This window comes from Schistocerca nitens, chromosome 1, assembly GCF_023898315.1.
Source record: "Schistocerca nitens isolate TAMUIC-IGC-003100 chromosome 1, iqSchNite1.1, whole genome shotgun sequence".
Classification (NCBI taxonomy): Eukaryota; Metazoa; Arthropoda; class Insecta; order Orthoptera; family Acrididae; genus Schistocerca; species Schistocerca nitens.
Genome location: NC_064614.1, coordinates 426964432 through 426980076, shown reverse-complemented (window position 1 = coordinate 426980076; position 15645 = coordinate 426964432). Strand labels below are relative to the sequence as shown.

The following is a 15645-nucleotide window of genomic DNA, read 5'->3' as shown; positions in this document are numbered from 1 at the left end:
ACAATCAACGTGCTCATTTAATTCAGAATTAATTCAAAAATCATGATAATGGCTCCACATCAGCTGTAGAATATTTCAGAATAAATGAAAATTTGTGTTAGAAAGGAACTCGAACACACATTTCCCACTTGTCACAAACAGTCACCTGAAATGTGGGACATAGGGAAAGGCAGGATCGGGTGTGGACGGGGCCTTACTCAGTTACTGTTGGTTGCTCAGTTTTTTTTCTAATCACGTACACTTTATTTGGAACCAGTTACAAATAAGGTTGACAATAAGGAACAATTATCAAATTTGACTGTTAAGGCACAATGTCTAATAAGAATTTCTTAAGCAAGTTGCACTCACAGCTGAAGGCCTTATTGACTAGAAATTCATATTATTTGTCGGCTGAAGGCCTCAATAGTAATAACTCCAAAACAATTTGATGGCTGAAGGCCTGGTTAGCAAATTCTTAAAAACAGTTAAACTTCTCCAAGAGATACTAAAATACTTTTAAAAAAATAATCAACAAAATTTCACTATTAAGAGACAATATCTAATTAAAAATTCTTAAGACAAATTGTATTCATAGCTGAAGGCCTTATTGACCATAAATTCAAATTACTTGTCGGCTGAAGGCCTCGATAGTAATAGATCAAAAACAATTTGACGGCTGAAGGCCTGGATAGCAAATTCTTAAAAACAGTTAATCTTCTCCAAGAGATACTAAAATATTTAAAAAAAAATAATCAACAAAATTTCACTATTAAGAGACAATACCTAATTAAAAATTCTTAAGACAAACTGCATTCATGGCTGAAGGCCTTATTGATCAGAAATTCAAATTATTTGTTGGCTGAAGGCCCCAATAGTAATAACTCAAAATTAAAATAGTTTTTTTGAAAAAAAAAAAAAAAACAGCCATCATCATCTGATCAAACCAAGAGAGAAGTGGTTGAACTTCACCAATAAACACAAGGAGTTCACTGATTAATAATAAGAACTGGAGGATGGCTAACTTATTTTTACCAACTCCAAACACTCCACTCATTGCACTTCGTCTCAGCGACCCTGCGAGCAAGAACGAGCGTACAAATGGCGTGATCTCAAAATAGTGGAGGTTTCACTACTGGGTTAATGTTCACTCAACTCAAACATGCTGGGTCCGGTGGACAACAAGGTTGTGGCATCGAAACTACAGCCCCTCGATCCGGCAGTGGCTGTGTGCCGCCAGCGGTCCCAGCATGTCCTTGCACTTCCAGTCCTCACTGCTGCTCCATCCCAACCGAACCCCCAACTTACTCCAACCCAGAAAACACTTGACATCCTTCCAAAGATAGTACCATGACACTAGGTATCGATAACCACTGCTGCTGCCACTCGTGGACAGACAACGCTAGCAAACGTAGTGGCGCCAATAAACACAAGAAGAAAATGAGATGCCACTATCCCTATTTGCACGATGCCAACCTGCTAACAGCACCAACGCAAGCCGCAACATTGCTCATCACCATAACTGTTTCAGCTATCCAAACACACTTCCAGGAGCAGCTCAAATCTCCATCTATCTAGATATGTATTCTCCTTTGTGCTCACACAATTTTAATGTGCAAACTTGCTTAGATAGCTGAAGTTGTTAATGCAACTGCTCACAAAAATCAGGAATTTCATGTTTGAATCCTAGCCCAGCACAAATTTTCATATGTTCTGAAATATTCTACAACTGATGTGGAACCATAATCACAGATTGAAAGCTCATTCTTAACTCATACAACTTCCAGCATATGTGAAGCATATTCAGTTTTGTACGCTGTGTAACAATGTTATGCATATAAAACAGAAAGATTTGGACGTAATTAGTAAACCTATTATGTATTTTCAATTAATTAAGATGAAAACTGTACTGTAAAGATCTTCAAAGTGTGTAATACCTAAATCACTAACTCTCAATATAATTCCTTTTATTTATTCTTGTTATTAATTTATATGAATGTTTTCTTTTCCTCAATACTAATAAGAAATTTGTGCATTGTGACTTTTCAATTTCTCCAGGCGTATTTCATGATGAAATAAATGGGTGAACAGTTCTAGTTATGGCCCTGCAACTAGAACTAGAGCTACGAAATCAAATATTTCCAAAAAAGAGAGGGCGGCCATCAGGAAACTAAGAGAAGATTCAGACACAGTGGTCTTACTGGCAGACAAGGGTAACAGTATGGTAATCTTGTCCCACCAGTGTTACACCATGAAGATGTGGGACTTTGGGACTTGCTAGATGGCACCACATACCACAAGATTGACACCAATCCTACCAAGAGGGTTGAAAGGAAAACTTTGGCGCTTCTCAAAGATTCTGGCTTCCCTGAAGAGATCACAAGGAAGTTATGGCCCAGGGCCCCTGATCCTCCGAGGCTGTATGGCTTACAGGAAGTCCACAAGGAGCAGGTCACATTACATCCTATTGTCAGCACCATTGATGCCCCGACATATCCTCTCGCCAAGTACCTCAAGGAGCTGCTCAGCCCTCACATGGGGACATGCCCACACCATATCCGTAGCTCTTTGGATTTCTTGGGACGCATCAACCACCTCACAATTAAGGAATCTGACATACTTGTGAGCTTCAATGTGGTTTCCCTGTGCACTACGGTTCTGTTACCTGAATCTCTGGAACTCATCGGCCAGAAATTTGATAATAAAATCACCAAACTGTTCAGATATGTTCTGACATCAGCATATTTTCTATTTGATGGTGACTGCTACGAGCAGACTGAAGGTGTTGCTATGGGGAGTCCCCTCTTTCCCATCATTGCTAACGTGTACATGGAACATTTTGAGGAAGAAGCCTTGGAATCAGCACATCTAAAACCTACCTATTTCTTCAGATATGTGGATGACATGTTTGTTATTTGGCCACATGGAAGAGACAAGCTGACGGAATTTCTTGCACATCTCAACTGAAGACATGAGAATATCAAATTCAGATGGGAGCTCCCCTTCTTGAATGTTCTCATCAAAAGACAAGATGACGGCAGGTTGGGGCACAGCGTGTATAGAAAGAAAACTCACACCGACTTATACCTACATGCAGATAGCTGCCACCACCCTGCTCAGAAGAAAGGCATGCTAAAAACTCTTGTACACAGAGCTCGTGCCCTCTCTGGCAAGGACAGTCTCTAACAAGATTTGGCCCATTTGAAGTTCGTGTTTCTGAGGAACGGTTATAAGGAAAGGCAAATCTGGGATGCTCTATGTCTGACACTCGCAGCACAACTGGCAGAAACTAATGAAGAACCTTAGGAAAACACGGCCATGGCATTCATTCCATTTTGTGGAGCCTTATCAGGAAAAGTTGGATGCATTTTATGCAAATATCAAGTGAAAACCATCTTCTGCCCTTCAACTAAAATCAGAGCACTTCTTAGCAGTGTTAAGGATAACCTTGGTTTCATAAATCAGGGGTTTACAAAATACCATGACAATGCAGTAAGGAATACATAGGTCAGATAGTTCACACCATTGAAGTCCGATGCTGTGAACACCATCAGCACACAAGATTGCAACGACCTAATAAGTCTGCAATTGCTGAGCATTCCTTTCGGAACTTCATGGCATGGATTATGACAAGACCAAGGTCCTAACACAGACTTTGAAATATTGGGACTGTATCATCAAAGAAGCTATAGAGATCAGAGTAAGCAACCCTGAACTGAATCGTGACAGCAGCTCTTCCCATAACCAAGCTCAGGAACCAGCCATTACCTGGATTAAGGAGAAGATAGAAATATCCCAGAATGTACTGACTTCGATGGCAGGGGGAGGAGCCTCCAAAACACCACCAGCAAACCTCCCTGGGTGCAGACCTACAAGGGAACACCAAGACATGGGGCCACAAGCTGAGCGAGTAATACTTTGTGATAATGCCTCATATTTTATAGGACAGAAATGGAAGCAATTTAAGACACCACAGGATATAAAACACATCTTAGTATCAAGATTCTGCCCTGAGGCATTGTCCATAGAATAAATATTCAAGGAAGTTAATCAGTTCATAAGAACATTCACACCGCATGCACACACAAAATGGGTAGAGTATGCACACCTTTCATGCAAGTCATTAACAATCTTGCAAATTCTTCCTGGTTTCACATCAAATGAATTAATGTTTTATACCAGACAAAAGGGCAAATGGGAGTCACCCCTACCAAAAATACCAGTGGTGAAAATGTCATTGGAGGAGATAATTAAACAACCAGTAATCACACTGGAAAACAGGGCTGAATATAGGAAGAAAATCTGTGATTGGAAACTGAAGCATTTTACACAGTTTAGTGAAGGCCAACGAGTTCTGTTATGAAACCTTCCTAAGTCAACAAAAACAGTAAACTGAAACAAGAAGTGGCTATTACTTTATATAGGACCATGTATAATTTCCAAAATACCATATCCTGGAGCTTTTAGATTGATTTACGAGAAGACTGCTCAAGACAAAGATCTCTACTCCCACAAGGACTTAAAGGCATTTGTGAAATAAACATTTTTGACACAAGTATTTTTACTAAAAATGACTGTACATTGTGTGTGTAACAGTAATTTAATTTCTGTTTTCTTTAGAATACTAGTGTTAAGGAAACATGTTTACATATAAGAGGTTTTACTTGTATTTTTATATATAAAGTAATAGGTAAGTGAAATCGAGAGGGCTATTAAACAATACAGTACTTCACTCAACGCAAGGAGCAGCGAAGCAGAGCAGAGTTTGTGACACACACTGTGGTGAGCTATGTCAACAAACAAGGTGAAAGCAACAGCTTGTTTGCATGTACATGTAAACATGGTCGCAGGAGATTTAATTATTAGACACCTGCCATAATTAACTATCACCAACTAATGCAACTAAACGAACTCTCCCACTTGTATATTTATAAGAATTATATACATATAGAAAGAAAGAAGGAATAACTATATTATAACTATAAACTTAAGGTGGACTACATCTAATATATATATGCGATGTTGAACTAAGGAAATGTACAAGAGATATCCACATAAAATAATAATATATACTATATACAGATATGTACAGGTGTTTACAGAAAGTGAACCATGAGACACATAATATACATTTAAGGATATGAATGATGACAGCTAAGATGACAGCTAAGATGACAGCAGGTTACAGAGATCAGGAGCGCAAGTACCTCATGCTTTTAGAATTTTGTAGATACTTTTCTTTACAGGGTAAAGGTAAGTGAAGCTGGTGGTGTACTGAGCAGATGAAGTGAATAAAACAGCTGCATACTGACGTAAAAGAATGACTGAATCCATAGCAACTGAGCTACTACACATTTAGTTGAAAGTTAGTTTTAAGTTATTTTCTTTCCAGCAACCGGTGCACCAACACGGCGTGAAAGAAGAGATGATAAGCTTCAAGAGTGGCATGGTACCATACAAGTTCAATGGGCCACACCTCAAGTAAGTAAAATTTAGTTGTAAGAAATATTATACATATAACTGATATGAATGATCAATTCAAAGTATACACAGTAGCAGCCCGGTAAGTGACATCGTAATGATCTAGGTTTGATGCTACCGAACAAGTAAGGGGCCGACGTACACACAGGGCACAGTCATTATTTCAGAAACTCCCAACACCCATTTTCCTCTTCATAATATGTATATGTACATTATCATTATAAACAGGATTATTATTTCTACATGTTGAATGACAACAACATTTATGGAAATTAAACACATGTCATGAGTACTTAAGTTACATGACATCTGAAGTAAACAATATCTATTTCATGTAGTAGAAACATAACAAGAATCTACCATGAACAGTGCTGGCTGAGAGTCTTCTTGTAACGTGATATATCAGTTATACATCCTTTCTTTAATAATCCAATGGGCCTGTAGTCAAACAGATTCCTTCCTTCATTTCTAGAGGGAATGATAAGCATAGTTAGGCAAGCAGTGCATAGTGTATTTGAAGTAGATGCCAATATTTTCCCACCTGCTCCATAAATAAATAACAAGTTCCCATGATTAATGTGGAAGGAATTATGTATAATGTTTCTTATGTAAAGATTTGTGATACCCAAACATACAGACGTATATATGTATATAAGGATGATCGATGTAACTGAGGTTATGCATAGTTATACTACAATATGAATGTAAATGAATCTATTATTTACAAATTAAAATTATATGATTGTTTATGAAGTAAGTGTGAATGGAATGACAGCAATAATATGCAATTTGTGAATGTATTAAAATTGTAACTATGTAAATAACAGTTTGTTGAAAGAGTAACAGCATATGAAAGCAGACACTTTATGCAAAATAAATGATCAATAGAGTCAGATGGCAATTCGGCAAGGAACCTGTGTAAAAGTGATATTTTTTTTCAAAAGTGAAGTGTGCTGACGCTTAGTATGTGTGTGCAAACTTACAAAAATTTTTACTAGCCTACACTCAACTCTGAATAAATGGAGAAGTGTTTTATAAGGAACTTACCTTATCATGGGTGCTGATCAATGGATTTCCTCTCCGCTGAATAAGCACATTACGCCAGGTAAACAGTAGGCCACAGGTGGTAAAATTGTAGGTCTTATGTCACAGCATTGAAATTACCAAAAGCACGCACACTGTTTCCAAGAAATGAACAAATATTTGTGGAGGAATCCACGGTGCAACACACGATAACTTCGCTGTTTCACTCCGTGTTAAATGGACAAGCACAAGTTAAAAGTATTTGACAAGGACACAACCATTAAAGTCCCAGTGCCAATCCACCAACTACTTGCCATGCACATAGGCGCAATAATGAAAGAGACTTAACTAAACCAAGGGTTGTTGTAAATACGCAGTATTTGATATTTTTACCTTTTATTATTATTATTATTATTATTATTATTATTAGAATATGTAGATATAATAAGGTAAATTTGACATCTCCACTTGACATAAGCGTTTCCGAAAGACCGAGAAATAAAGGGCTTTAACACCCCCCACCCTCACCCCCCAAACCCTGGTAATGGATAGCAACCAATTAATAATCTGATACAATGTCACAGTACAGTGAGGGCAATTGCGTAATACCTGAAGAACTAACTCCCAATATCATACCTTTCATTTTTTCTCATTATTAATTTCTAATTTCTATGAATGTTTTCTTTTCCTCAATAGTAATAAGAAATTTGTACATTGCCACTGAATATGGCACATATTTAAGTGAGTTAAGGGATGTATTTCTGTTAAATTGTTGTCAACGCGAAAGTTCTAATGAAAAAAATCTGTAATCATTAATCAGCTACCCAGACTTATAAAACCTTTATTATAATTTATGAAATGTGCTAAAACAACAATGTATATGTTCAACATTCATAATTGTAAAGTTATAAAAGAATCATGGTGATAGCTATACAATTGCATGTCTTGTGAAAGTTTTTATGTTGTCAAACCTGTCACATGGTGCTAAAATTTTGTAATAAATATTCTGAAGTTAAATTTTTTGTTTTACTTAAAGCATTTTGTAGCTGTCATGTCTCAAATTGCCTGTACTTTCAAGGAAATATAATGCAGGCAACATCTTCAATGGACGACGTATAAAAATAAACAGTTACACCACTGCTTATTTCATTAATAGATACAATGCTAAGTATTGGTCTGTTGCCTTTCACCTGCAAACATTTCATAAACCAGGTTAAATCTTCAATATTACAAAACATGAGCTAAACACACTCATGAGCTTTTGATGGCATATCTGATTACCTTCTCAAATCCCATGTCAGATACAATAAACTTCTTCTTTCTATTGAGCCAATTCTCTAAAATTTTCAAGGTAGTAAAAGTGGTTTCTCTCTTGTAAATAAGGTGAAAGGAGTGATATTAATAACTAAAATCCCATCTTGATCCTGTCAAGCATATCAGAGTTTCTTGAGGATGCAGTGTGTGACAATGTTATTAAGTTCCTGGAAAGTAGCTGTTTATTGAGCCCTCATCAGTTTTGTCTTTGAAAAGAAAGATCAATAAATGGGGTCTCATTCATTTCTAAGCAAAGTTTACAATGCATTCAGTGACAGATAACATACAACAGGAATATTACTTGATCTCACAAAGGCCTTCAATCTTCAACTAGCTCCGCAGATGACAAAGAGATTGATGAAATGTATGATGAGATAAAAGAAATTATTCAGATAGTGAAGGGAGACGAAAATTTAATAGTTATGGGTGACTGGAACTCGACAGTAGGAAAAGGAAGAGAAGGAAACGTAGTAGGTGAATATGGAATGGGAGTAAGGAATGAAAGAGGAAGCAGTCTGGTAAAATTTTGCACAGAGCATAACTTGATCATATTGGTTCAAGAATCATAAAAGAAGGTTATATACATGGAAGAAGCCTGGAGATACTGGAATGTATCAGATAGGTAATACAATGGTAAGACAGAGATTCAGGAACCAGGTTTTAAATTGTAAGACATTTCCAGGGGCAGATGTGGACTCTGACCACAATCTATTGGATATGAACTGTAGATTAAAACTGAAGAAATTGCAAAAAGGTGGGAAATTGAGGAGAGGGGACCTAGATAAACTGAAAGAACCAGAGGTTGTAGAGAGCTTCAGGGAGAGCATTAGGGAATGATTGACAAGAATGGGGGAAATAAATACAGTAGAAGAAGAATACGTAGCTTTGAGAGATGAAATAGTGAAGGTAGCAGAGGATCAAGTAGGTAAAAAGAAGAGGGCTAATAGAAATCCTTGGGTAACAGAAGAGATATTGAATTTAATTGATTAAAGAAGAAAATTCAAAAATTCAGTAAATGAAGCAGGCAAAAAGGAATATAAACGTCTCAAAAATGAGATTGACAGGAAGCGCAAAATGGCTAAGGAGGGATCGCTAGAGGACAAATGTAATTATGTAGAGGCTTATCTCACTAGGGGTATGATAGATACTGCCTACAGGAAAATTAAAGAGACCTTTGGAGAAAAGAGAACCACTTGTATGATGAATATCAAGAGCTTAGATGGCAACCCAGTTCTAAGCAAAGAAGGGAAGGCAGAAAGGTGGAAGGAGTATTTAGAGGGTCTATACAAGGGTGATGTACTTGAGGACAATATTATAGAAATGGAAGAGAATGTAGATGAAGACGAAATGGAGATACGATACTGCGTTAAGAGTTTGACAGAGCATTGAAGGACCTGAGTCGAATCAAGGCCCTGGGAGTAGACAACATTCCATTAGAACTACTGGGAGCCTTGGAAGGGCCAGTCCTGACAAAACTCTACCAACTGGTGAGCAAGATGTATGAGACAGGTGAAATACCCTCAGACTTCAAGACGAATATAATAATTCCTATCCCAAAGAAAGCAGGTGTTGACAGATGTGAAAATTATTGAACTATCAGTTTAATAAGCCACGGCTGCAAAATACTAACATGAATTCTTTACAGACGAATGGAATAACTGGTAGAAGCCGCCCTCGGGGAAGATCAGTTTGGATTCCGCAGAAATGTTGGAACACGTGAGGCAATACTGACCCTACGACTTATCTTAGAAAATAGATTAAGGAAAGGCAAACCTATGTTTCTAGCATTTGTAGACTTAGAGAAAGCTTTTGACAATGTTGATTGGAATACTCTCTTTCAAATTCTGAAGCTGGCAGGGGTAAAATACAGGGAGCGAAAGGCTATTTACAATTTGTACAGAAACCAGATGGCAGTTCTAAGGGTCGAGTGGCATGAAAGGGAAGCAGTGGTTGGGAAGGACGTGAGACAGGGTTGTAGCCTCTCCCTGATGCTATTCAATCTGTATATTGCACAAGCAGTAAAGGAAACAAAAGAAAAATACGGAGTAGGTATTAAAATCCATGGAGAAGAAATAAAAACTTTGAGGTTCGCCAATGATATTGTAATTCTGTCAGAGACAGCAAAGGACTTGGAAGAGCAGTTGAACGGAATGGACAATGTCTTGAAAGGAGGATATAAGATGAACATCAACTAAAGCAAAACAAGGATAATGGAATGTAGTCGAATTAAGTTGGGTGATGCTGAGGGAATTAAATTATGAAATGAGACACTTGAAGTAGTAAAGGAGTTTCGCTATTTGGGGGGCAAAATAACTGATGATGGTCGAAGTAGAGAGGATATAAAATGTAGACTGGCAATGGTAAGGAAAGCGTTTCTGAAGAAGAGAAATTTGTTAACACAGAGTTTAGATTTAAATGTCAGGAAGTTGTTTCTGAAAGTATTTGTATGGAGTGTAGCCATGTATGGAAGTGAAACATGGACGATAAATAGTTTGGACAAGAAGAGAATAGAAGCTTTCGAAATCTGGTGCTACAGAAGAACGCTGAAGATTAGATGGGTAGATCACATAACTAATGAGGAGGTATTGAATAGAATTGGAGAGAAGATATATTTGTGGCACATATTGACAAGAAGAAGGGATTGGTTGGTAGGGCATATTCTGAGGCATCAAGGGATTGGAGGGCAGCATGGAGGGTAAAAATCATAGAGGGAGACCAAGGGATGAGTACACTAAACAGATTCAGAAGGGTGTAGGTTGCAGTAGGTACTGGGAGATGAAGAAGCTTGCACAGGATAGAGTAGCATGGAGAGCTGCATCGAACCAGTCTCTGGACTGAAGACCACAACAACAACAACTTGTCAGTCATGAATTACTTATGGATAAACTACTACAATATGGAATTAGGGGAAAATGTAATGACTGGTTTAGATCATAACTCTCAGAGTACAAAAAGTTGAAATCAGATCAAAAACATTTGGAAGCACACAGTCATAGTTGTTAGTTATGAGGCATTCTGCAATGTTTCACAGTTTGTTCACTTTTGTTTATTATATTTATCAATGATCTGCCCCAAAGCATTTTAAAAGATCTGTGAGTGATGTGTTCTGATAACACCAATACACTATATTTGAATTACTGTGCTAATGAACTGCCTAACATGATTTCTGATAGAAAGTCCAAGCAGTTAAATGTATTTAACTCAGCAAAACTGTTACTGGTCAAGAGAAAAACTGTGTATATAAATTTTCACCAATCAGTCATAATTTCATCATGAACAGATATCAGATCTGAAAATGTACCTATTATGCAGATGCACCTATTATGTAGGTGTAGATTAATCAAAAGGTAACTACTAAATTCCTTGGAGCATGGAGGGATGACATTATAAAGTTTGATGTACATAAAAAATAGTCTGCACAATTTTTTCTACAAATCTAATGCCCTGAACAAAGTCTGTTACATCAAAACACTAAAATGCACATACTTTGCACTTGTGCACTCAATACTCACCTATTACAACCATTTTGGTGTGTCTCACAGAGAGTTATATTTATTATTCAGAAGACTATAATTAAGATAATGAGACAAGTGGTTCATTCCTCCACCATTAGACATCTACAGTATTTCATGAGTTCAGTAGCTTTCCAGTGCCTTATATTTATACTGATCAAACAGTGTGGTTTATACATGATAATTTACATATTGTTTTAAAAAAGTAAAGACCTCCGCCATCGTCACACTCATAATTAAAATTATTTATCTATAAACAGTCAATAACTATATAAAGAACATGGTAGTGTAAAGTGCATGGGAGTTCTTCTACACAACAAGCTACCTGAAAGCTTAAAGATGAATAGAAAGGGATTCAGATATAAAGTAAAAACATTACTTGCAAAGAACTGCTTATATACAATACTAGAATTCATGAATACAAGTCTAAAATAGCCAAGTTAAATATTTTCTTATATGTCATAACTTTATAGCTGATTCATTCATTTTACAGATATTATTGTTATTTTCCTTATTATACAGGGTTATTACAAATGATTGAAGCGATTTCACAGCTCTACAATAACTTTATTATTTGAGATATTTTCACAATGCTTTGCACACACATACAAAAACTCAAAAAGTTTTTTAGGCATTCACAAATGTTCGGTATGTGCCCCTTTAGTGATTCGGCAGACATCAAGCCGATAATCAAGTTCCTCCCACACTCGGCGCAGCATGTCCCCATCAATGAGTTTGAAAGCATCGTTGATGCGAGCTCGCAGTTGTGGCACATTTCTTGGTAGAGGAGGTTTAAACACTGAATCTTTCACATAACCCCACAGAAAGAAATCGCATGGGGTATAGTCGGGAGAGCGTGGAGGCCATGACATGAATTGCTGATCATGATCTCCACCACGACCGATCCATTGGTTTTCCAATCTCCTTTTTAAGAAATGCCGAACATCATGATGGAAGTGCGGTGGAGCACCATCCTGTTGAAAGACGAAGTCGGCGCTGTCAGTCTCCAGTTGTGGCATGAGCCAATTTTCCAGCATGTCCAGATACAAGTGTCCTGTAACGTTTTTTTCACAGAAGAAAAAGGGGCCGTAAACTTTAAACCGTGAGATTGCACAAAACACGTTAACTTTTGGTGAATTGCGAATTTGCTGCACGAATGCGTGAGGATTCTCTACCGCCCAGATTCTCACATTGTGTCTGTTCACTTCACCATTAAGAAAAAATGTTGCTTCATCATTGAAAACAAGTTTCGCACTGAACACATCCTCTTCCATGAGCTGTTGCAACCGCGCCGAAAATTCAAAGTGTTTGACTTTGTCATTGGGTGTCAGGGCTTGTAGCAATTGTAAACGGTAAGGCTTCTGCTTTAGCCTTTTCCATAAAATTTTCCAAACCATCGGCTGTGGTACATTTAGCTCCCTGCTTGCTTTATTCGTCGACTTCCGCGCGCTACGCGTGAAACTTGCCCGCACACGTTCAGCCGTTTCTTCACTTACTGCAGGCCGACCCGTTGATTTCCCCTTACAGAGGCATCCAGAAGCTTTAAACTGCGCATACCATCGCCAAATGGAGTTAGCAGTTGGTGGATCTTTGTTGAACTTCGTCCTAAAGTGTCGTCGCACTGTTATGACTGACTGATGTGAGTGCATTTCAAGCACGACATACGCTTTCTCAGCTCCTGTCGCCATTTTGTCTCACTGCGCTATCGAGCGCTCTGGTGGCAGAAACCTGAAGTGCGGCTTCAGCCAAACAAAACTTTATGAGTTTTTCTACATATCTGTAGTGTGTCGTGACCATATGTCAATGAATGGAGCTACAGCGAATTTATGAAATCGCTTCAATCATTTGTAATAGCCCTGTAAATCTAAAACAATAAAGTTAATACTTTCATTAAATTTCATTAGTTTTCGGTTGATTTGTTTCATTCTTTAGATGTAATTGTTATTTTTTTCTTCTTATGAGTTTACTATAATGTAACTGAAGCAATGAGAACCATAAGTGACCAAAACACAGACACAAAGTTTCAATAAAAATAGATGTTTGCCAAAAACAAGGTTGTTGCCAACCCAACAGTCTCATAAGTGTGACTTGTTTTATTAACAAAGTCCCAACATCCTATATTTCCTATCACAATATAATGTACCTACTTTATGTTAAGAAAATTTAAATAATATTTATGATTTTTTGATGATTGTTACTATTAATGTAGATTTCCAAATGTTTCATGTAAAGGCTTGTAAAAATATTCTCTCTCTCCTTTTTTTCAGTTGTATGGGGACACAAGCTCTATGGACTTCCATCCCCAGGAATATCACTGCAAAAAACAGTATCTCTGTACCTGGGACAGTGTATACTGAGACGCCAAGTATTTAAGTTGTATGCTCAGACATGGTAATTGGATGTCTCTATAGGCCCCCTGGCTCAGCAGCTGTTGTGGCTGAGCACCTGAAGGATAATTTGGAAAATATTTTGAGTAGATTTCCCCACCATGTTATAGTTCTGGGTGAGATTTTAATTTGCTGGATACAGACTGGGAGACTCAAACGTTCATAACGGGTGGCAGGGACAATGAATCCAGTGAAATTTTTTTAAGTGCTTTATCTGAAAACTACCTTGAGCAGTTAAACAGAGAACCGACTCATGGCAATAACATATTAGACCTTCTGATGACAAACAAACCCGAACTATTTGAAACAGTTAATGCAGAACAGGGAATCAGCGATTATAAAGCGGTTACTGCATCGATGATTTCAGCCATAAATAGAAATATTAAAAAAAGGTAGGAAGATTTTTCTCTTTAGCAAAATTGACAAAAAGCAGATTTCAGAGTATCTGACGGCTCAACACAAAAGTTTTGTCTCAAGTACAGATAGTGTTGAGGATCAGTGGACAAAGTTCAAAACCATCGTACAATATGCGTTAGATGAGTATGTGCCAAGCAAGATCGTAAGAGATGGAAAAGAGGCACCGTGGTACAACAACCAAGTTAGAAAACTGCTGCGGAAGTAAAGGGAACTTCACAGCAAACATAAACGTAGCCAAAGCCTTGCAGACAAACAAAAATTACGCGAAGCAAAATGTAGTGTGAGGAGGGCTATGCGAGAGGCATTCAATGAATTCGAAAGTAAAGTTCTATGTACTGACTTGGCAGAAAATCCTAAGAAATTTTGGTCTTACATCAAAGCGGTAGGTGGATCAAAACAAAATGTCCAGACACTCTGTGACCAAAATCATACTGAAACAGAGGATGACAGACTAAAGGCCGAAATACTAAATGTGTTTTTCCAAATCTGTTTCACAGAGGAAGACTGCACTGTAGTTCCTTCTTTAGATTGTCGCACAGATGACAAAATGGTAGATATCGAAATAGACGACAGAGGGATAGAGAAACAATTAAAATCGCTCAAAAGAGGAAAGGCCGCTGGACCTGATGGGATACCAGTTGGATTTTACACAGAGTACGTGAAGGAACTTGCCCCCCTTCTTGCAGCGGTGTACCGTAGGTCTCTAGAAGATCGTAGTGTTCCAAAGGATTGGAAAAGGGAACAGGTCATCCCTGTTTTCAAGAAGAGACGTCGAACAGATATGCAGAACTATAGACCTATATCTCTAACGTCGATCAGTTGTAGAATTTTGGAACACATATTATGTTCGAGTATAATGACTTTTCTGGAGACTAGAAATCTACACTGTAGGAATCAGCATGGGTTTCAAAAAAGACGATCGTGTGAAACCCAGCTCGCGCTATTCGTCCACGAGACTCAGAGGGCCATAGACACGGGTTCCCATGTAGATGCCATGTTTCTTGACTTCCGCAAGGTGTTCGATACAGTTCCCCACAGTCATTTAATGAACAAAGTAAGAGCATATGGACTATCAGACCAATTGTGTGATTGGATTGAAGAGTTCCTAGATAACAGAATGTAGCATGTCATTCTCAACGGAGAGAAGTCTTCTGAAGTAAGAGTGATTTCAGGTGTGCCGCAGGGGAGTGTCGTAGGACCATTGCTATTCACAATATACATAAATGACCTTGTGGATGACATCGGAAGTTCACTGAGCCTTTTTGCGGATGATGCTGTGGTATATCGAGAGGTTGTAACAATGGAAAATTGTACTGAAATGCAGGAGGATCTGCAGCGAATTGACGCATGGTGCAGGGAATGGCAATTCAATCTCATTGTAGACAAGTGTAATGTGCTGCGAATACACAGAAAGAAAGATCCCTTATCATTTAACTACAATATAGCAGGTCAGCAACTGGAAGCAGTTAATTCAATAAATTATCTGGGAGTACGCATTAGGAGTGATTTAAAATGGAATGATCATATAAAGTTGA

General features: G+C 37.9%; 1 protein-coding gene across 6 annotated transcripts in view; it reads right to left on the bottom strand.

Annotated features, from left to right (window-relative positions):
* The window catches only part of LOC126250644 (tektin-1), a 215978-nt gene that overhangs the window by 152538 nt on the left and 47795 nt on the right, over window positions 1-15645 (bottom strand). The window lies entirely within an intron of this gene.